The sequence below is a fragment of the Leucoraja erinacea genome, chromosome 17 (genome assembly GCF_028641065.1).
Source record: "Leucoraja erinacea ecotype New England chromosome 17, Leri_hhj_1, whole genome shotgun sequence".
NCBI lineage: Eukaryota > Metazoa > Chordata > Chondrichthyes > Rajiformes > Rajidae > Leucoraja > Leucoraja erinaceus.
In genome coordinates, this window is record NC_073393.1 from 35,752,733 (window position 1) to 35,773,516 (window position 20,784).

The 20,784-nt window shown below is 40.0% G+C and overlaps 1 protein-coding gene across 1 annotated transcript in view; it reads left to right on the forward strand.

Annotated features, from left to right (window-relative positions):
* Nucleotides 1–20,784, forward strand: part of zfhx3b (zinc finger homeobox 3b) — a 468,030-nt gene that overhangs the window by 150,861 nt on the left and 296,385 nt on the right.

The window sequence follows — 20,784 nt, forward strand, 5'->3', positions numbered from 1 at the left end:
ACTGATTGCCTGACTCATTAATCAATACTCTGATCCATTTTAGTCAATTAAGTAAATCTGGAATACAAATGTTGACTCCCATTGCAGCACCTCCTAGGGTCTATGGAAAACTATCCATAAAGTCAGAATGAAGTCGAGTTAGATAATTAATTTATATTAATGCAAACTCGTCACTTTATTCCCATTCACGACTCTGTGGTTCTGAAACTCTCACTCATTCCTTTCCCTTCCCCTACTAATTACACAATATCAATCCTGCTCATGTGCTTCATGTGTCTCTCAATGCAAAGTTCAAAAAGATAAGTCAAGGCCATTTGGCCCACATAGCCCGTTAATACAATGAAGCTGCAATCTGCTTCCACATATCCATTATTCTTGCTTTCACTTATTTGTATTAAGAAGCAATGCTTTCTTGCATTGTCTATGAAGTTCTTAATTTTCAATGCTTACTTGTCAAGCAGTTGCAATTTAGCATGATTTAGTATTCAGGATTTGCCTTTTTGTATTCCACTGGGTGACATATATTTCCCTCTTATCCTAACTGTCTGCTTTCTATGCTGAAAGATTCTTAGGTTTTAGCTTTTCCCTCATTACTCAGTCCTCTAGGACCATAGATCTGCTTTTTGACCCCCCCTCTGCAGCATTTCCAGGGTCTGAAATATTCTCCCAATTACCAGGAATGCAACTTGGGCAGCAAGGTTGGCCATCCCATTGTCCACTCATTTGCCGATGTAGCTCAAAAATTCAACTGGTTTTGTTGATTGCAACTCTGTGGTGTCCACAGGTGCTGATTGTTGAATCTTATATTCACTTTCTTTTAAAGCTAATCAAGTCATTAACATATTACTACTACAATAGGGAGAGGTTGACCTGGGTGGGGTTTTTTTTTTCCTTGCAGCACAGGAAGGTGAGGAGTGATCTTATACATGTGTACAAAGTCATGAGAGGAATAGATCGGGTAAAAGCACAGAGTCTTTTGCCTAGAGTAGGGGAATCGAGAACCAGAGGACATAGGTTTCAGGTGAGGGAGGAAAGGTTTAAGGGAAACCTGAAGGGTAACATTTTTACTTAGAGGATGGCAGGTGTATGGAACAAGTTGCCAGAGGAAACATTTAGACAGGTACATGGATAGGGTAGTCTTAGGAGGCAGGCAGATGGGACTGGTAACATTTAGACACCAGTACAGGACTGGATAGGGTATACTCTCTAGGGATTGAGATATGTTCCAAAATTCTTAGCAGGCAGATGCAGGACTGGTACAAAAGGGGCACAGCTTGGTTGGCGTGGGCAAAACTTGGGTGGTGAAGGGCCTGTTTGCCACAGCTGTATCTATGACAGTTCATTGGCTATATGTAAGATTAGACCTTGTGGCTACAGGGGGGTTGGAGAGAAGGCAGGTCGGGATACTTTCAGCCATGATTATTGAATGGCTGCAAGGGCCGAATTACTCCTGCCCAATTTCTATGTTTCTATGTTTCTTTGACCTATAATGTACATCCTTTTACTTCACTCCATTCCCCCCACCCCCTTTCCCCCCCCCCCCCCCCCCCATCCCCCCCCCGTCCTCCCCAATCACCATCAATTCTCCCCATTTCTAGTTCATGATCATCAATAAAACTGAACTAATTGTGTTATAATTGCTGCAGTCTTCCCCCTAGGACCGATACCTAGCTGTCATTTATACCTTGATTGCTATATACACTATATCGGTCCCATCTCTCTTCCTCTCTAGCATAGCCCTCTCTTCACAATATCTCGGTGCATCCTTCCATCTCATTCTTCCTACCTCACTGGTCTTTACTGTCTTTTCTTCACTTGCTCTCTCACTTTGTCTGCATGTCATTCTCATTGTGGGGTGGGGGTGGGGGAATTAATTGTAGAACAAAACAAACACGACCTAACACAGTCAAGGAAATGTGCGTGATATGGGGCCCATCTGTCGGGAAGAATAGTAATGGTCATTATCATCATCGTCATGTTGACTTGTTTTTTCTTCATTGAAATTGCAAAAATCCTCCAACCATAGGAGTGTCTATGAATTTTGGTGATGTGCTGTTATATTTAAAATCAGCGCACTGTTGATCTCGGGTCTAAACTAAACTTAGATGCATGGACACGTCCTGTAGACAGATGTAAAGTTGATGTGATGTTATTCGTCAAAATGTAATTTTCTTCCAAAGACAAAAATAACGAATTCTTCTGATACGTTGTGCCTTGTTTGATCTGTTGTCCTTTTCCATAGATTTGTGTCTAATGTAGCTTTTGCTGATAAATACATCGTGGTGGGGGGTGAAATTTGTGCTGGGGAATTGGTAGCCGAGTCTATTTTTGATTGTCTAGATTTAACAGTTACAGGCTTACAACTTTTGGAACCCGAGATATAAAGATTTTAACTGTTAGGGCTTTCAGCTAAGATAACCTATGTTCAATTTATTTTTATTGCTGGCTACATAAATATGCAGCACTGTATATTCGGAGACTATACTCCTGGCAAATGTAAGGTCAAACGTCTCTGAAATACCTACGCATTTAAGGTCTGGGACAGCATTTTGACCAAATGGAGCAGAGTCCCAGAGGTTCAAACTGTTTGTTTTAAGCTTCTTTCAAGATCACACATGGTATCAATCAAGAAATGTTTTCCACTCAGATTCAGAATTAGTCGTTCTATCCATACTCCACCAAATGACTGACTAGAAATGGACCAGCAAATACCCTTGACCGTGCTTTGTCCAAGACTCTGATTTGTTGCCAAACTTTAAAGGGTTAACCAGCATGAGTGTTTATATTAGCATGTTTGGTGTTTAATTGTTGTGCCAGTCTTGGTCTGTACTGTTGTTCAGCTTGTTGATTATTTGTTCTGAAAGTAGAAAGGAAAGGGAAATGTGAGAAAGGATGTAAAAGGCTTCAGTGGAACTGGTTTGGGGAACATATTTGCTCCATCTTCCGAGCTTCCATTCCCTTGTGAACATACTTTACTGTTGAAGTGAGAATTGCCCACATGCACAAATTAAACAAAATGGTGCTGTGAAACCTTAATCTACAAATGACCAAAACTGTGATGGTACTGAAATAAATAGCACGACTGATATTTATGTATAAAAAGTGTAATGTACAGACGTTCTTCAATGGTGTCGGATAGAGAATATCAATATTATGATGCCGTGGTAACGATTCTGCTACAGACAAAGATGATATATTGAGGAGAGGATAGATCAGTATGAATTGGTGGCAAATGTTAAGAATCCGTTTCCATACAGACTTCAAGCCATTTTAATGATATTGGGTACATTCAAATCATCAGCAATTTTAAAAGCAAAATATTATTGTTTATGAAAGGGGTGAAAATGTCTCGGCAATCGGGCTGAAGAACACGGTTCAGGTGGGCATGCAACGAGCTTGTGCCCAGCTCCCTGAAACCTAAGACGGGATAAAGATCCAGTTAATGGTACTCGACTCAGGCAGCTGAATTGCTGCAGACAGTTATATTGATTTTCACTGGACTTAAAGCTTCACCTTTTTCTCTAATCATTCCATAATGGCTTTAGTATGAACAATCAGGTACAAATGGCCATAAATCTACCAGCCTTATTCCACTTACCTTCCACTCAATGTCAGGCACAGACTTGTAGTTAACCCAACTTGGCAGTAGCTTTGGGACATTTTTTTTAGTGCCGCTTTCTTGCCAGTAAAGCTGTTTCATTTAAAAAAGCAGAGATAGGATCGCAGAGCAGCCTATGTTTTTTGGGAGCAGATTCTGTTTGTAATCAGAATGCATAGTTTGTCGAAGAACGATTCTGAAAAGCAGCTCTTTCGTACAACGCTTTTGATATATTATTTCAAGGCATGATTATGAGAATATAGCCACCAAGTATTGGCTTCAAGCAGTCCTTTTTAGTAATGTAAACTAATAATTTACAAGGAAATTGTTGATTGGACAGGAAAAATTGCTGCAGTACAGTACATTTTTCATTTCATCATAAACGCATTAAATGTGTTCTTATTTTAGGCACCTCCTGAGCAAATTTCTATTTAGTTATCACACTCCTTGCCCCTGTAGATTTAGTTAAAGCCAAAGGGACACCTGGACCAAGAAACACAAATGAAAGTCTATTCCAATTTTAAAATCAAGCATTCTGCTGCAATTTTCATTTTTACATAATAAATCTCTTTGGTGGTCAGCCGGGTAAAATATGCTCTATTGCAGCAATAGAATCTTGCAAGTAACATCTGGAATTAGAGTCCACTGAAGGAAATGGAATGAATGTCGGAGGCCGATTTCAACAAATGGCTCGGGGTTATTGCCGCTACTGACCAGGGATGAATTTCTTGGCAACAATGCTGGAGTGGACTTATCCACTTCATCTTGTGCTGTAATGAAGCTATCACACTGGTGGTGGTGCTATACCAGACATTGGCAACATTTGCAAAAACTACATAACATTGTTTTCAATGTGACGTTGAGAATTTGATGAAGATTCAGATCTTGTGAGTGACGACCATTTACTAGAAATAAGGTGATTTTCAAACCATTGGGATGAAGTAGAACAAATGGGTCACCTGCACAATAAATCGTGGCCGTGTATGAAGACATTTCTGAATTCCGTCAAATAGAAGGAATTTAGTTGACAAAATATGAATTATTTATTCATATGCTGTTTCACATTCGTAGTATAGAGCCAATTTTGGTTGCGCATAAGCCAGCAGCTAATGTTGGAATACCATCCCATTCCCCAATCCATGAGTCCCACCGAACATAGAAACTAAGTGCAGGAGTAGGCCATTCAGCCCTTCGAGCCAGCACTGCCATTCAATATGGTCATGGCTGATCATCCAAAATCAGCACCCCGTTTCAGCCTTCTCCTCATATCCCTTGATTCCGTTAGCCCTAAGAGCGACATCTAACTCCCTCTTCCAAAATTCATCCAGTTATTGACATTACAAAATAACATACTCTCCACTCCCCATCTCTCTTCCACCCCCAATTTATGTGTTTTATGTTAGTATGGGCAAAATAATTCAAGGGGAGCGAACACATTTATCATGTAGACACAAAAAGCTGGAGTAACTCAGCGAGACAGGCAGCATCTCTGGACAGAAGGAAAGGGTGATGTTTCGGGTCGAGACCCATCCTCAGACTCGACCTGAAAAGGTCTCGACCCGAAACGTCACCCATTCCTCTCCAAAGATGCTGCCTGTCCCACGTGTTGTGTGCATATCTTTGGTTTAAACCAGCATCTGCAGTTCCTTCTTACACATTAATCATGTATTGCTTTCAGACCTGGGTGAATGGAGCTTAATTGCTTTCTGTCCTAATTGTTAAAAATGCTCAATAATCAAAATGCACATGAGAATAAGAACATATGGCTCATTCTCCAAATCCATCAATCCATCCGTAGGCACAATTGCAACGTTTAAGAAACATTTAGACAGGTACGTGGAGAGGACAGGTTTGGAGGGATATGGGCCTAATGTAGGCAGATGAGACTAGTGTAGATGAGACGTTGGTTGGTGTGGGCAAGTTGGGCTGATGGACCTGTGTCCAGTGGCGGACTGGCCAGGGTGTCAGCTTGCCCGATGGCGTGGGCCCCTGATGAAGTGGCAGCAAGTGATGGCAAGTGGGCCCCTGTTAAATGATACCATTGTAGTTGTTGGTGGGCCCCCTTTGTCTCCTGGCAACCAATATTTTTAGACCCAGTCCGCCACTGCCTGTGTCTATGCTGTATGACTGTCTGGAACAGAAATTCAGAAGATAATATTAAGTATGACCAACAGGAAACTTGAACTAAACGGCATTAACATGCTGCATTGGTCGTTTAGAGGGATATTGATAGGAAAATGTAATCCTTTTCCTTATTGCATTTGAAAGACTGAATTTGAAATCATTAAAAGATGCAGAGTAAGCCTGGCTCACACTGCCTCTGGCACTCGGATCTTCCTTGACTTTGGGTTGCCAGATATAAATTCTGAGTCACCATGGCCACACAACTCAAACGAAAATCTGCACCCAATACTGATCAGCAGTATTAGGTGAGTGGAAGAACATCTGTTGATGAAAATGAAACTATCTTGAATTGCAGATTTATTTTAGTTTAGAGATACAGCATGGAAACTTTGACCCACCTAATCCACGTTGACCAATGATCACCCATACACTCATTCTCTGTTACCCCAGTTTTTGCATCCTACACGATAGGGGCGGTTTGCTGAAGACAACTAACCTACAAACCTGCATGCCTTTGGAACGTGGAAGGAAACCGGAGCACCTGGCGGAAACCCACGCAGTCACAGGGAGAACTTACAAACCCCTTACAGACAGCGCCCATAGTTAGGATCGAACCTGTGTCTCTGATGCTGTAAGGCAGCAATTCTACTGCTGCGCCGCTCTGCCACTAGTTTACTGAAAAGAAACACAAAGCGCTGGGGTAACTCCGCAGGTCAGGCAGCATCTCTGGAAAATAGGGATAGGTGATGTTTCAGGTTGTGTCCTTTCTTTAAACAATTAATCCAGCTCTTTCCATGAACCCATGACATCCAAAGATACACTAGGCCTATGAAATAGTTTTGGTGCAGTCAGACATGTTTTGTACACAAGCACAGTGGCCAGTCAGCCCACAATAAGGTCACACAAACAGCAACAAGAATAAATGGACATTGTAGTCTATAATTAACCATATTAGCTCAGGAATAAATGTTAGCTAGGATAATTTACTAACTACATGGTTAAATAATGCATTGGATGTGCACTTGAATAGTCAACATGTGTAATTATTGTATGAAACTCAGAGGATTGTGAAGCTGACTCCTCAAAGGACAATGTCTACACTTCTTCCACACATATCATTCACAAAGAAGGGCAATAATGAGAGGCATCCACTAATGGACTTTCCATTATTTTTTCCGTACGGCTCGGGTTTTGAGATTTAGGAAGCTGGTCAATGCTTGGTGCGTCAACTGGAAAGGACATTTTGACTTAGAAAGGTGATGATAAGACAGGAGTCATTATTATGTTGGACAAAACTGTTCTTTGGTAGCTGTTACAGGCTAGGAATGTTTGATTTCAGTTTCGGCACTGTGCTGGTACACACAATTGATGACAATATTGTTTATCTCTGTTCCAAAACTGTGTCCCAAGAGAGCTTCGGACAGCTCATTCAGAACAGGGGAATGGGATGAGTGGAAAAGAGACAGGCGTGCTTGCATTGCCGGGGAGAGAGATGTGCATGTATGTGAGTGCATGTATATGAGTACATGCATGTGAGTGCATGCATGTGAGTGCATGTATGTGAGTGAGTGCATGCGTGTGAGTGCATGTATGTGAGTGCATGTATGTGAGTGCATGTATGCGGGTGCATGAATGCATGGATATTGGCCTAAACTGAAGCTTGAAAAGCTGTTTCTTGCTAACTGTTTCTATTGTACTTCACCCCCTTTAGTTTTGAATGCTATTGTTTCATCCCTAAGCTTGGCTGTTATTTTATCAAGATCTAATGTATGTCCTGATTTGTAAATTACACTACGAGTAGGAAGGATGCAGTCAGAAGAAGGGTCTCGACCCAAAACGTCACCTATTCCTTCTCTCCAGAGATGCTGTCTGTCCCGTGGAGTTACTCTAGCTTATTGTGTATAAATTACACAAAATGCTTAATTAAATAAACAGCAGGTTGTGAAACCTATGGGCGTTGTTAATATTATATGATTTAAAACTTATACAGTTCCCATGTAGGTCTTTGCTCCTATTTACTGCACCCCTCCTCAGGATTTGGATGGTCCAGGAAATGGATTTCTCCATGAATCTCCTCCACCCTTTCCCGTCTCCCTGGTCCATGATATTGAAATACAAGCTCCTCCTGGTGGCCAGGGTGGGATGTTGAATTTCTGCTTTTAAGGGGAACGCAGGTCAAAGTTCAGCGCATCTGCCCCAAGGTGACTGCCCTGCTAATACCCTGAATATGTTTGTAAAGTGATTCATATTTGGGCCGCATCAGATTTCAATAAATCAACATTTTACCAATCTTGTATCAATAACATTAAAATATGAATGTTATTAAAAAATAAATCCCAAGTAAATGTCGTTCCTGCCTGCTTGCTGTACTTTCGATCTCTTCTGTGAACTTGTAACACTTGCACTGTCCTACCAGTAGAGGCAATGGAAAGCCATGGTCGTCAGATGTCTAAAATTATAGCCTTACGGATTTACAAAGGCATTTCCTGTTACTAATGTGGGTGTCAGGAATTCACAATGAAACATAAAAGTACAGAGACAGTGTATGGTTTTAAAACGGGGACCAAATTACATTTGCCTGGTTTTGTCAAATTCCACCACCGACCTCTATTGCCAAGGCCTGTGAAAACTATACTTCATCCCAACTGGACAGGGTGGAATCCAAATGGCAGGGACAGGATACGATAGGTAGTTGATTGGCTGGTCTTTATGTATAGGCAGGTATCTAATAGACAGTCCAGCACTGCTGCCTGTAGCACTGTTAAACTACATCCCATCCTCACCATAATATGTGTAAAGTTCGCCAGCAGTTAACTTGTTATTTAACAAATTGAAAACATGGAGACATAAGAATCTCGGAGGGCAGTGCTTTCTAAAATAGCTAAATAATGGGCCAGAAAACCCACAGAGAGTGTAACCGCCTCTTTATCGCTTGCTGCCACGCAGTGATGGCATTTCCCCATCAGCTACTTTTGTTTCGGACTGAATATACCGATCTCTTTATGTCGAACCGTTGGAGAGGAGAGGAGGTACAGTTGTGGGTAGTTGCTGGATACTTTCAAGTTTATCTGGGCTGGTGTGGTCTGCCGTAATTGAGATTGATTGGATGTTATTTTTCCTCTTGCAAATGTAATCCATTAGTTTGGCACATGCATAATCAGTTTAGAGCCCAGTTAACTGGATGTAATCTAGTTCTTCAATGTCTGTTGCAGCAAATCTGCTCCAGATGCCAGTTACAGAGTGAGTGCGAGCATAGGTCCTATCACAGTTGAAATCTCTAATATACTCCCTCTCCCTTTTCCTGCTGTCTGCATTGGCTGAACTTACTCTGTTTATTCGTATTTGTAACCAATTCAATTTGAGTCGTTGGGCAGCAGAATTCCCCCGGCTTAAATGTAATATTCCTTTATGAAAACCTATCTTTTAAAAGTTGTCTTTAAATTGCGGTATATGTACAAGGCATGGTTAGATGTTACGAAGGATGATTGTGTCCAATTAACTTGTACATTCTTTGGCACAGTTAGCAAAATGGTATAAATCTTCTAATTCTATTACCTATTTAACCCTTAGAGATTTCTTTCAAAGTGGAATTCGTTCAGGCTGAAGCCAGTGTTTCTGAATTATTCCAGACAAGAAAAAGTTTTAATGTATTTTCCTAACTCGGCTGCATTTCCAGCCAACCTTTCTTCATCAATCGTGGATCACAGTTATTCAGTAACTGGGTTGTTTTTGTTGCCAGATTTTGACTGTCTCACCTCCAACCTCCAGTCTCCTGCATTTTAAACAAAAGAAAAAACAGATGCCAAATTTACCTGAAAAATTAATAGAGTACAGAAGACTTTGTGGTCCGAAAGGCTTAGTGTGTGATTGTAGGATTCATGATGCTGTCAAATATATATGATAGACACACAATCATCACAGTTTTTTTCCCCCCTGGAAACAACATTGCATTTTAATTTCACCAGCAACTTGTCAGATTAAGCACTTTGGAGAGATCGAGACATAGATTTATTTTAAAATACTGCCTCCCTGTGCAACTGTAACAACCTCGTGTTTATATGCTCTATATTTTCTGCAGACCAAGTTGCTTTATAAAGACAGAGGCAATCAAATAAATACTTGTTACCAATGAAACACGAGGGAACTGGGCTTTCTATAAGGGTCTACTCGGATAAGGCAGCCAGCTCCAAGGAGAGGATATATTTATGTTTAGGTAGAAATATCGTGTGTCCTTTCTCCAGAGGGTCTTTGCACAATGAAAAGGGTGTTGATACAGGAGGCATTCTGTTGTGCAGCAGACAGGTACAGTTCATCACCAGGAATGTAATAATTGCTTTTGTTACTTCAAAGGCTTGAATGTGACCTGACAGGCTTGCGTGAGGCCCCAGGTCTACATTGAGCCTATTGATTAAATGAGTTACAGGCTTAGATCAGGGATTTTTCACAATCAAGAAATTTCAGCTGAATTAAATACACTATATCAATAGCAAGTTGCAGCTGTGCTCGTTCAAAATGCTTAACCCGCCAAGCGGGCTGGCCAAAATTAAAATGTGATTATGTTTCTACCGAAAAGAACTCTAATGGGTTATTGTGTGTCAACCGTGTGTGTGTGTGTCAGGAGCTATTTACCACAATATTGTGAATTCTAAATTTACACGCTAACACTTTTGGACCACAAAGTCTACTTTAAAGACTATTAAAAATAAAATCTTCTCACAGTAGCAGCCATTATAATAGCTCTCACACATGCGAAAGAGCATCAGTAAGTCTCCATCAGTTCTGTGATATTGAGTTCCTTGGGGGTTTTAGTATAAACTTTCAACCACATTCTGCCTTAACACCTTGCAGTTTAGAACCAGTAGGCCAGTGTTTCTCGCTTTTTTGTATACAGGGCTCACTCTGTCTGACCTGACCCTGGACCCGAGCTCACAATATGCACATGGAATGAATACAGATTTTAAAATGTTGCTTTTTTTCCCCCTCATCATCTTGGTATCCCACAGGCCTTGCTGTCAAAATCTATGGATGAGCCTGGGGCCAGATGCTGAGAAATCCTCCATCGCTTTATTTGGAAATGCATCCTGCATTACACGGCAGTGTTTCTGGCATAGTAATATTATAATTCTTGTCCTTGGAAGGTGGTTGAAGGGCAACTATAATAGACTCAAAAGCCTTGCAAGTGTTGTAAGCCTTTGATTGTGAAAAGCCAAGTCCAGTGTATTCAAGGCAGCATTCTCTTTGTTTCGAGCCCATTAGTCTGAATTGTAAAGCTTAAATACCGAGCTTGTTGAAGACTATGTAGGGTTGGTTTATTGCAGGAGCCTTGACGTCATGCCCACTGGAGCCATTTTCATCGTGGGTTGCCAAAAGCCATTAATCACGGTGCCAGTTTAATTTGATGGCACTTACAATTGTTTCATATCTGGGATAGTGGCGGCCCTCACTACACTCCTGATTCCACACCTTTGGTTAACATCTGTCAACGAAAGGATTTTTGAACACACACACTTGCAAACTTTGCTATTCAATGCTTAACTCGTTTCTTTCTCATAAGCATCGTGGAACATTAATGGAACTGAAATGTGATAAATCCCCGCAGGTAAATGGCCTGATAACCAGGATTTTGTAGGGGAGAACCATGCAAATAATGGATGCACTTGTTGTCAGCTTTCATTGCGCTACCGATTTCTATTCTGGTTCCCACAGATTGAAAAATAAAAAAATTTCAACACCTTATGAAACAATGTAAGGAGAGAGAAAACAGGAAATTGTAGACCAATTAAACCGACATCAGAAATATGAAAAATGCTGATTTCTATAAATAAGGAAGTGGTAACATTTAGAAAATAATAATTGGCTTAGGAAAGTCAATGTGGATTTATAAAATGGGAATTGATTTTGACAAATTTGTTGGAGTTTTTTGTGTTTGCAACTAGCAGAATAAATAAGAACAATGCATTTGATCCACATATTAGTATTTACAGAATGCTTCAATAAGGTACCGCAGGAGATATTATTAAACAGAATTAAATTGCATGGTGGCAGTGCCTATATACACTGTGGATAGAGAACTTAGTTAGTGAGCAGAACAGAGAGAGTAGAAATGATCAGAACGTTGTTTTCAGGTCGGGAGCCGAGTGGGGTGTCAAAGCGATCATTGCTGGGGCTTCAGCTGTTCATATACTATGATGACTATCTCGGTCAGAACATTAACCTGAGCTCTGTGTGGAATGAGCTCGGTCAGAACATTAAAAGCAGTGTATTCACAAATATACATGGTGGAACCTGGCCCAAAATGTCAGTCTGAAGAAGGGTTATTAAAAGCAGTGTATTCACATATATACATGGTGGAACCTGGCCCAAAAAGTCAGTCTGAAGAAGGGTGGCAATCTGAAACATCACCCATCCTTTGTCTCCAGAGAAGCTGCCTGACCCGCTGAGATACTCCAGCACTTTGTGTCTATCTTTGGTATAAACCAGCATCAGCAGTTCCTTGTTTCTACTCTACATGTGATGGTGTGGGTTGTGACAAGGGACTTCAGAAAGACATTACGTGGAAAATAATGTGGGGAGAATGTGAGGTTATCCACTTAAGGGAATAAAAAAAGAAAGCTGGAGGATTTTTACATGAGAAAATATTACAAAGTGTTGATGTTGAGAGGAACATAAGATGCCCTTGTACACGAGTCATTGGAAGTTTACATGTGGTAAGGAAAGCAAATGGAATGGTTGCCATTATCGCAACAGGGATGAAGAACAAGATTAGAGATGTCTAGCTCCAATTAGAGAAGGTCCCACTGAGATCAGATGTGGAATATTGTGCACGGAGGTTGTCACGCCCTCTGAGAAAAGGTACACTTGGGATCGAGGGAGTGCAGCAAAGATTCACCAGATCGATTCCAGGGATGTCAGGTGCGATCTCTGCTCCTGAGATTAAAAGAGTGAGTGATGATCTCATTAAAAAACTTACTAACTTCCTAGTGGGCTGAACAGGTAGATGTGCGTTTGAAGGGGAGTCTGAAACCAGGGTTACAGTATCAAAACAAGAGGTTGAACATTCAGGAATGAGATGAAGGAGAATTCCTTCACAAAATAACAGGGAGCTTTTAGATGGCTTTGGGATCTGAGTTGGTGATTTTACTTAACTCAGAGATCAGTAGATTATTAGATAGCAGGACAATCATAGGAAACAAGATTAGAGCAGAAAAGTGGTGCTGATGCAAATGATTAATCATGATCTAATTGAAGATTAACTATGATCTTATTGAATGGAGCAAGCAGAGGTGCTGAATGACCCAAAAATACTGCGTCTGCTATAAATCTTCTTAAATTCCTGCTCAAAAAAACAAACTGCTGGAGAGACTCAGCTGGCCAGGCAGCATCTAGAGAGGGAAATGGACAGACTATGTTTTGGGTTGGAACCATTCCCTTTGCTCCAGATTCTGGCATCTGCCGTCTCTATGTAGTAGTGTGTAAGCCGTACATCCAGTCAGTGTTAGTGGGACAACAGCACCTTGACTGTCATTGTTTCTTCATGTTATGTGGAGCTTGGTTTGGGCTGTGAACGTGACGTACAGCTGACCACATAACATAGAAGGGAAGGCAGCTGGATTACCCTCAGTCCTGTAGGGTAAATCAGGAAAATGTTGGGATATTGTGTCCATATTAATGTGGTCAAGGGAGGATGTCTTATTTTTGCTAAAATGGTTCTCATTGAAAATAAAGTAATAATTAGATTCAGATTCAGATTCAATTTTAATTGTCATTGTCAGTGTACAGTACAGAGACAACAAAATGCATTTAGCATCTCCCTGGAAGAGCGACATAGCAAATGATTTGAATAAATAATAATTAAAACATTTCACAACATTGCCCAGCCCATTATTTGTCATAACCTGTCACAGTCCATGAGTTCGGTTTGTTTCTGAACTTTTCTCTTAGATTTAATAGCTAATTCTGCATGGCAATCCATTTTAGCGTTATAATACTATCACCAGCGTTAAAAAGTTGCTCATTATAGTAACATTTTGGCTTTGTTTATGCATAATTAAACTTATGTATTGATGGGCCCGTGCAAAAAAATAAATACGCATCTTATCAGCCCGAACCTGTGATAACCTCCACAAACAGATGCTTTTCCAGGTAAAGCAGAAAGGGCTGGAGGAACTCAGCAGGTCTAGTAGCACCTGTGGATGGAATGACAGGGGACTTTTCAGGTCAGGACCCTTCTTCTGTGTATTCTGCTTATAAAGCGCAGTTAAGATCAGAAATACAACAACTTTGAGAGATGTTTTAAACTTAGCCATAACTTTCCATAAAGTGATATTTACTCTTAAGACCAAACCAACTCCACCCAAGGAACTATAAACTGCATTTCAACTTAAAAGTTTGTGCTGCCCTTTAAAACAAATGAGTTACCGGTAAAAGAAGGAAGAATATGTAATCGGGCAACTGCATGGTTAAATTACATTGACTACTGTATTCACTGAAATCTAAAAATGAGCAAACTATAATTTTAATAGAGGTGGTTTGTAACTAATCTTAGTATAAAAATACTGAGGAAAGAATGAAATGAGCTGCGTGTTTTTGTTTAATGTAGTGATGGTACTTGAACTAACCTTGCTAATGACACCTTCACACAAACATAATGGTTAGTCTGCCTGAGGATGAGGTCATTGACTAATAATTGGAACTTTGTTGAGAATATACTTTAATTAGCGAGCGGATGCACTACACTCATAAATTAATGATTTGTCTGTCTAATTCTTATTGTCGGCATTCTTTAGTCTCTTTGGAACCTGAGCTGTGAAAGAGGAGAGAGAGCAGCTTAGTGGTCTGCCTGTATCATTACACGTCAACACAGATCCGGAGGTGAATGTCTAGACATTATTCTAAGGCACGTATATGGTACTTTAAAGGTAGCTTCGGGGCATGTTTGAGAGATTAGTCTCTTTAACATGTCCAGTTTTATCAGAATATCGGTTTAAAGTGGGAGGGGTCAATTCTTTATTTACTTTATTTGGGTTTTCCCAGATAGGATGCAACTTGCTGATCAGGTCAAGGCTGATGTAAAATATTTTAAAGGCAAGGTGGTCTATGTGGCAAGCTGCAGTCGTATGCTTCAAAAAATATATTTCTGTTTGATACCCTGATATCTATTTTTGTGGGCATTTGTAAATAAATTACTGGTATGGAGAGAGAGTATTAATAGTATCTCGATGATATCAATGCAGGAAGAGTAACGATCAAGGCCAAAATTATATTTTACTCATGGTGGATATAAATTTTGCGCCATATTTTTTTCAAAATACCTCTAGAAATTTTTGATGTGATGTGACTCTGGAGGAGCCTTTGATTGAAGAACATGTTGGGGGACACTGGGCATGTGACTGCACTTGTTGTGGGGTGGTAGAGTGTTGTTGGTACTATTGAGTAGATTAGCTCACGTTTAAGCTTTAAAAAGTACAGTGGTCCCCAAACCCCATCCTATGTCCTAGCCTAAATTGTGAGGAGCCCAGATACAGATGAATGGAGAGTTTTGGTGTCATGCTTAAAATCTAAGAAATAGTCAGTTCAAAAGGTTTGAAAAAATCTAACAGAGCATGTTACTATGAAAATGAAGCTGAGGGATTGACTGTAAACAGTGAGCAGGATAATGAAGAAAGAATATAAGTTGACTCATTTTCAGAAACCATCGTTTTGTTTCTCTACTAATTAATATAGACACACTGTTAATGCACAGCCAGAAAACTTCCATCTTACTGCTCTTACAAACTCAGGCTTTCATGAGCCACATCACTAGAAGTTTTATTACCATACTGTCAGTAGCGTGGCATGCCTAGTATGTTGTGAATGTCACAATATTAAATTAAGGGAACTCACAAACAAAGTTTTTGTTCGTGTGATGAAACTATTTTATATAAAACACATTAAAAGTTAAATGAAGAACATAATATGAAAGCTTGTAAAACCAATGAGTTTTATTTGTCGAAGGTATAAAATCAGCTGTGTTGCTAAACTTAACCGCAGCTCCCTACAAGTTCCATGCAGTGTTATTTATAATGGATGCTGTACCTTTGGTTTAGATCCCATTTGATAATTGATTAGTACAATTCCAGCAACCAGAATTAAGGCAGTTGGTAAAGATACAGACACAAACCAATATAATGTGCCTAAAGTAACATCCTTGTTCATATTCCAAAGTACCTTGCTAAATATATTTTGCTTCCAATTATCAAATGTTACTCCAATCGCTAAAAGAAACATTGAAGTATTAATCGAGATAAAAAAAACAAAAAAACTTTAGATGCTGGAAATCCGAAATAAAACAGAAAATGCTGGAAACAGACAGCAGTTCAGGCAGCATCTGTGTAAAGAGAAAATAATTAAGAGGTTCAAAACTCTTAGCAGAAATATTAACCGGATGTATTTGAGGCAACTAAGATTTGATAGTACCTCTGTTTTTAGGATCACTTCTGATGGTTGTACAATTCATTCGGATGGATAAATTGAAAGAATCCCATGACTGAATAACATGGTTTCTTAAAGAATGAAATACAAGTGAAATCTTTGTTTTCTGTTTTCTGCAAATTTAATGTTTTAATCTTCGAATTTGGTCACACCTAATTAACATACAGTAGGTCTTGAGTCTTTAACCATTGGTCTTTGAAGTTAAAATAAAGATGAAGCTTCAGTGTTCAAAATCCTGTTGTTTTGATTTAATGCCAACACATTTCATGTTATTGGTGATCTTTTTCTAAAACTTTATTTCTGGTCTGCTCTTTTGTGTGGTTAGCATGTAAATGGATGCTAACTATTGAAGGCATTGTTGGCTTGGAAATGATTATTGAATTTTAAACCTTTCCGTGTTAAGCTTTCAAGTTCTGTCATTAATTCAGTATCTTTGTGCAAGATTTCCACAGCATATGTGATGTTATTTCATCACAGTGGTTTAAACAAAACGTCATTCACTATTCAGCAAGTCACAGTAGGTTCCAGTATTAAACATTTCATTTGGTCTATATGTGTAACCTAACTCTTTGGAAATTTGTTTGTAAATTGTATCTGTGCCTCCTTCACTTTTTGTGTAAATTTCTCTGCATCTTTAATGCTTGATAATTTTTCACCAGTCTGATTAATTATATTCATTGACTTAAAGTATCTCAGAATTGCATTTAAATGAAATGTCAGGGAGTAAATGGAGGAGAAAATAAATATCCCATAACAGTGTTCATTAATAGGAAAGGTTTAGAGGAAAATGGTCAAACATGGGCAAATGGGATTAGCATAGAAAGGTCCGAAGAAGGGTCTCGACTAGAAACCTATTCCTTTTTTCCAAAGATGCTGTCTGACCTGCGGAGTTACTCCAGCTTTCTGTGTCTATCTTCATCATAGATAGGCATCTTGGTCAGAATGACCACTTTGGCGGAAAGACTTGATTTCGTGCTATATGACCCCATGACTGTACAAATCTCCTTGACCTTTACTTAATAATAAAAATAAGTTGGAACCAGTTCCTAGTGAGATATGGAGTTGATAATAATCAGCTAAATGATAGTTCAGACATAGAATAACATGCCTGATGATTGTCCACTATGCTCTTCCACTCGTCAATGGACTAGAGACATCTACAATATCCTGAGTGTTACTACCGATATCTACAGTGCATCTGAGCAGATGAAGGGTGAGGCAAAGCAGCTTGTAGCTCTCTCAGTCTTTGGAACCACACCGAAGCAGGAGAAAGCTGAAAGCCATCGTAGTCAAAAGAGCAATAACACAACGCCACATTTTTGAGAGGAAGGAGCATTTGGGAAAAAGGGAAGAAAAGACAATAATGAAAAAGAAATGAATGACGATGAACATATTCCTTCAGAACTAGTAATAGGGAGCAATACTCCTTCAGGACAGTCGACGTGGTATTTGGTTGATCAAGACCATTTTTGCAAGTAGAGTTGTAAGGTGAGGAACACTGATCTTTTTCATAACGCGTCCTGTTTCACTTAGCTTAGTTAGGTTGAATTTGGTTCCTTGAATTCCATAGTTTAGAGGAAAAATACCATAGGCAGGAAGGGAATGAAACCAGGCTGCTGTTCCTTTGAAAATGATTTCACCGTGCAAGAAAAGGCCGATGTATCCCACAGATTGTGCAATCTCACCCTCTCACTGTTGGTCAATCGTTATTCTTAGAGGCAAGTTTATAACACAGGTTGCTTGCTGCATTCATGTGCATAACAGCTGTATGGAATGTGATCTGCCCATTAATCTCTCATTGTGTCTCCCCCCCTCCCAATTTTTTTTTCTTTTCGCAACAGGATAACAGTGAAATGCCACAGATGTAAAAGAAATAGAATTTCACATATGTAGCTGAGGACTGGTATGATATTTCACCATGAGGAAGGGTCTCTCGTCCCCCCTTTAACCTCAGGCAGGACCATCCCATTAGTTTATTTTGTATTGATTACCATCAAGTTGCTTGAGAAAGACAAGGAGGGAAGTTAGAAGCAGTTATAGGCAGTTATAAGCAGTTACAGTATAAGCAGCACTAGGGGATCTTTAAAAAGACGGGAAGTATACATTTCAATTCTGAACGAATTAACAATGAAATATTTCTGTACCCATTTACTTCCATCTTCATCCAAGACAATTCTAAATATTTTCTCATTGATTAATTGTGTTCCTTCTTTACCCGAGCCTGGGGTTTGTGCGTCCTTGCGATGCATTGGACCTTTCTCATGTGATACTAACAATTTTTTGCTTAATTGTTGGCTGTTTTCGCTCTGCAAGCCTGCAGTCTATAAATCATCTGCCATTGCGCGCTCATGTTTTCTCCATTTTCGTTCCTAGGCAGCCGAAAACTGTTTGAAGATTACATCCTTTTGTAATAAAGCTCTCCTGTGGTAGAAAGATTGTCATCTGGTTTTCATTGTTGCTCTGGAAAATATCCTTCACACCTTGTTTTCTCATCAAGAAATATTCTTTTAAATATTTTTTTAAATGAATACAGTACCTTTATAGGAACCATGTGATTTGATTTAAGAGAGAAGGTCATTAAAATTGCAGGTAAGCAGAAGGGGGTTTGTGAATTCCTCTCTTTTTATTCACAAGACGCAGATGGTTGAAAAAAGGTCAGACAACTCTCACTTCAGTGGTTTCACACATTTGCATTTTATAAAAGCAGCAGGTTACTGTACAGTAAGCGCCGTAGTCAGATATATAAATAATGTTTACACTTCAATTGGATGAAGGGACACCGTCCTCTTTGGCAGAATACTTTAACCCTTTAAAGATATCGTGTGATATGCAATCGGTCTGATAAAGGGTCTTGGTCCGAGAAGTCACCTGTCCATGCCCTCCCCAGTTGCTGCCTGCAACTGCGAGTTCCTCCAGCACTTTGTCTTTTGCTCAAGATTCCAGCATCTGCAGTTTCTTGTGTCTTCCAGTAATGCACCTATTCCTCCAACCTACCCATGTCTCCCCTTTTTCGGGCTAAGGCCCTGCTGCCATTCACAATGCCTTGAATGCAGTCTGGGTTCTGATGGGACTGTGGATCTTTGTGATCCATATGTCCCAGTCACTTGTATACATTGGTGCCAATTTAATATCTTTATCAAGTTAATACACAAGTTTAAGGTGAGCAGATTATTGTTGCTGAAGCTCGCTTTATTTACTTTAAACTGGGCAGAATAGAATATGGAAATTAACAGAGCGACCACTTAGGTGCCATATCATCAATGAAGTTTTGAAGAAAGTTGTGGATATTTAATGGTTACAAACTTAATGCTTCATTTGGTGAAGTTGAATGTCACGAGGAATGGAAGGTGAAGATAGTTTATGTGAAGTAGATGCATGTATTCTACTTTAATGCCAAGGGGCACAGGTAGAAAAGCTGCTGCCTCAACTCACTGCTCCAGAGACCTGCATTAATTCCTGACTCCAGCAGAGTCTGTGTGAAGTTTGCACATTCTGCCTGTGACCATATAGGTTTTGCTGGGGTGCTCCGGTTTCCTTCCACAACCCAAAAGCATGTGGGTTGTTAAATCAATACCGCGGCCCCTGTACATTGCCCCTGGTGTGTGGTTTAGGTTTGGAATCCAGGAGGAAGGTGGGGCAAATTAACTGGGATTAGCGTAGAAGACTGTGGATGATTATTTGATGGGCGACTCGTAGTCGATGGGCTGAGTGGCCTGTTTCCATTCTGTGTAACTCTGGCTTAATGAATGAGCTGCATATCTGATATTCAATATTCCTGTCAAAGACTACAATGAAAAATCAGCAATGCTTTTTTTCCATGCTTAATAGCATAAAGGTTCTTTGTTTTAAAAAAAGCTCTTTAGATTGACTGAGCTCTTCTGTGTCGGACAGAAGATGGTTCTCTGAGGGGCCATACATATTAGCACAAGTTCTAGGATACCGGTTAATGGGATTGTTAATAACAGGCTGTGGTGATCAACAACTCCGTGGGGCTTGGTGGTTGATGAGGGTTGGGTTATTGCAGTGCAGGTAAGAAAGGAGGAATGCAAGGTGAAGAAAACCTCTGTGAGGCAGGGGCATTGTGATAAAAGATGTGCAGGGTTTGTTTTTTAGTTTGCCTGCTGTTCTTACTATGCCCTTCATGTGCTGTACTTTAATTGCCAGACCACTAAGAATAGATCACGGACACTTTATTGCATTTTATGTGGTTCACCCATCATTGTGGATTTCCACTTCCCAGTTCCATTCCCAGTGCTAATTGTGGCTCAGTTGGCTGCTCAGAGTTTGGTTTATGGGGTGCAAGCCTCACTCAAAGTGAGCGCAGAAATGTCATTTGGCCTTGCAGTATATCACTGCACTGTGGAAATGTAAAATTCGGAGAAGACTGTAATTGGGGATACATTTATTCTCTCTCTCTCGAGTGGATGCACGTGTCGCTATGTTGAATTTGAAGGAAAGTGAGGGTGATATTTCGAACATAGAACATTGCAGCACAACACCAGGCCCTTCGGCCCACAATGTCTGTGCTGAACACAGTGCAAAGGTAAAATCTCATCTGCCTGCACATGATCCCCCTCTATTCTATACATATC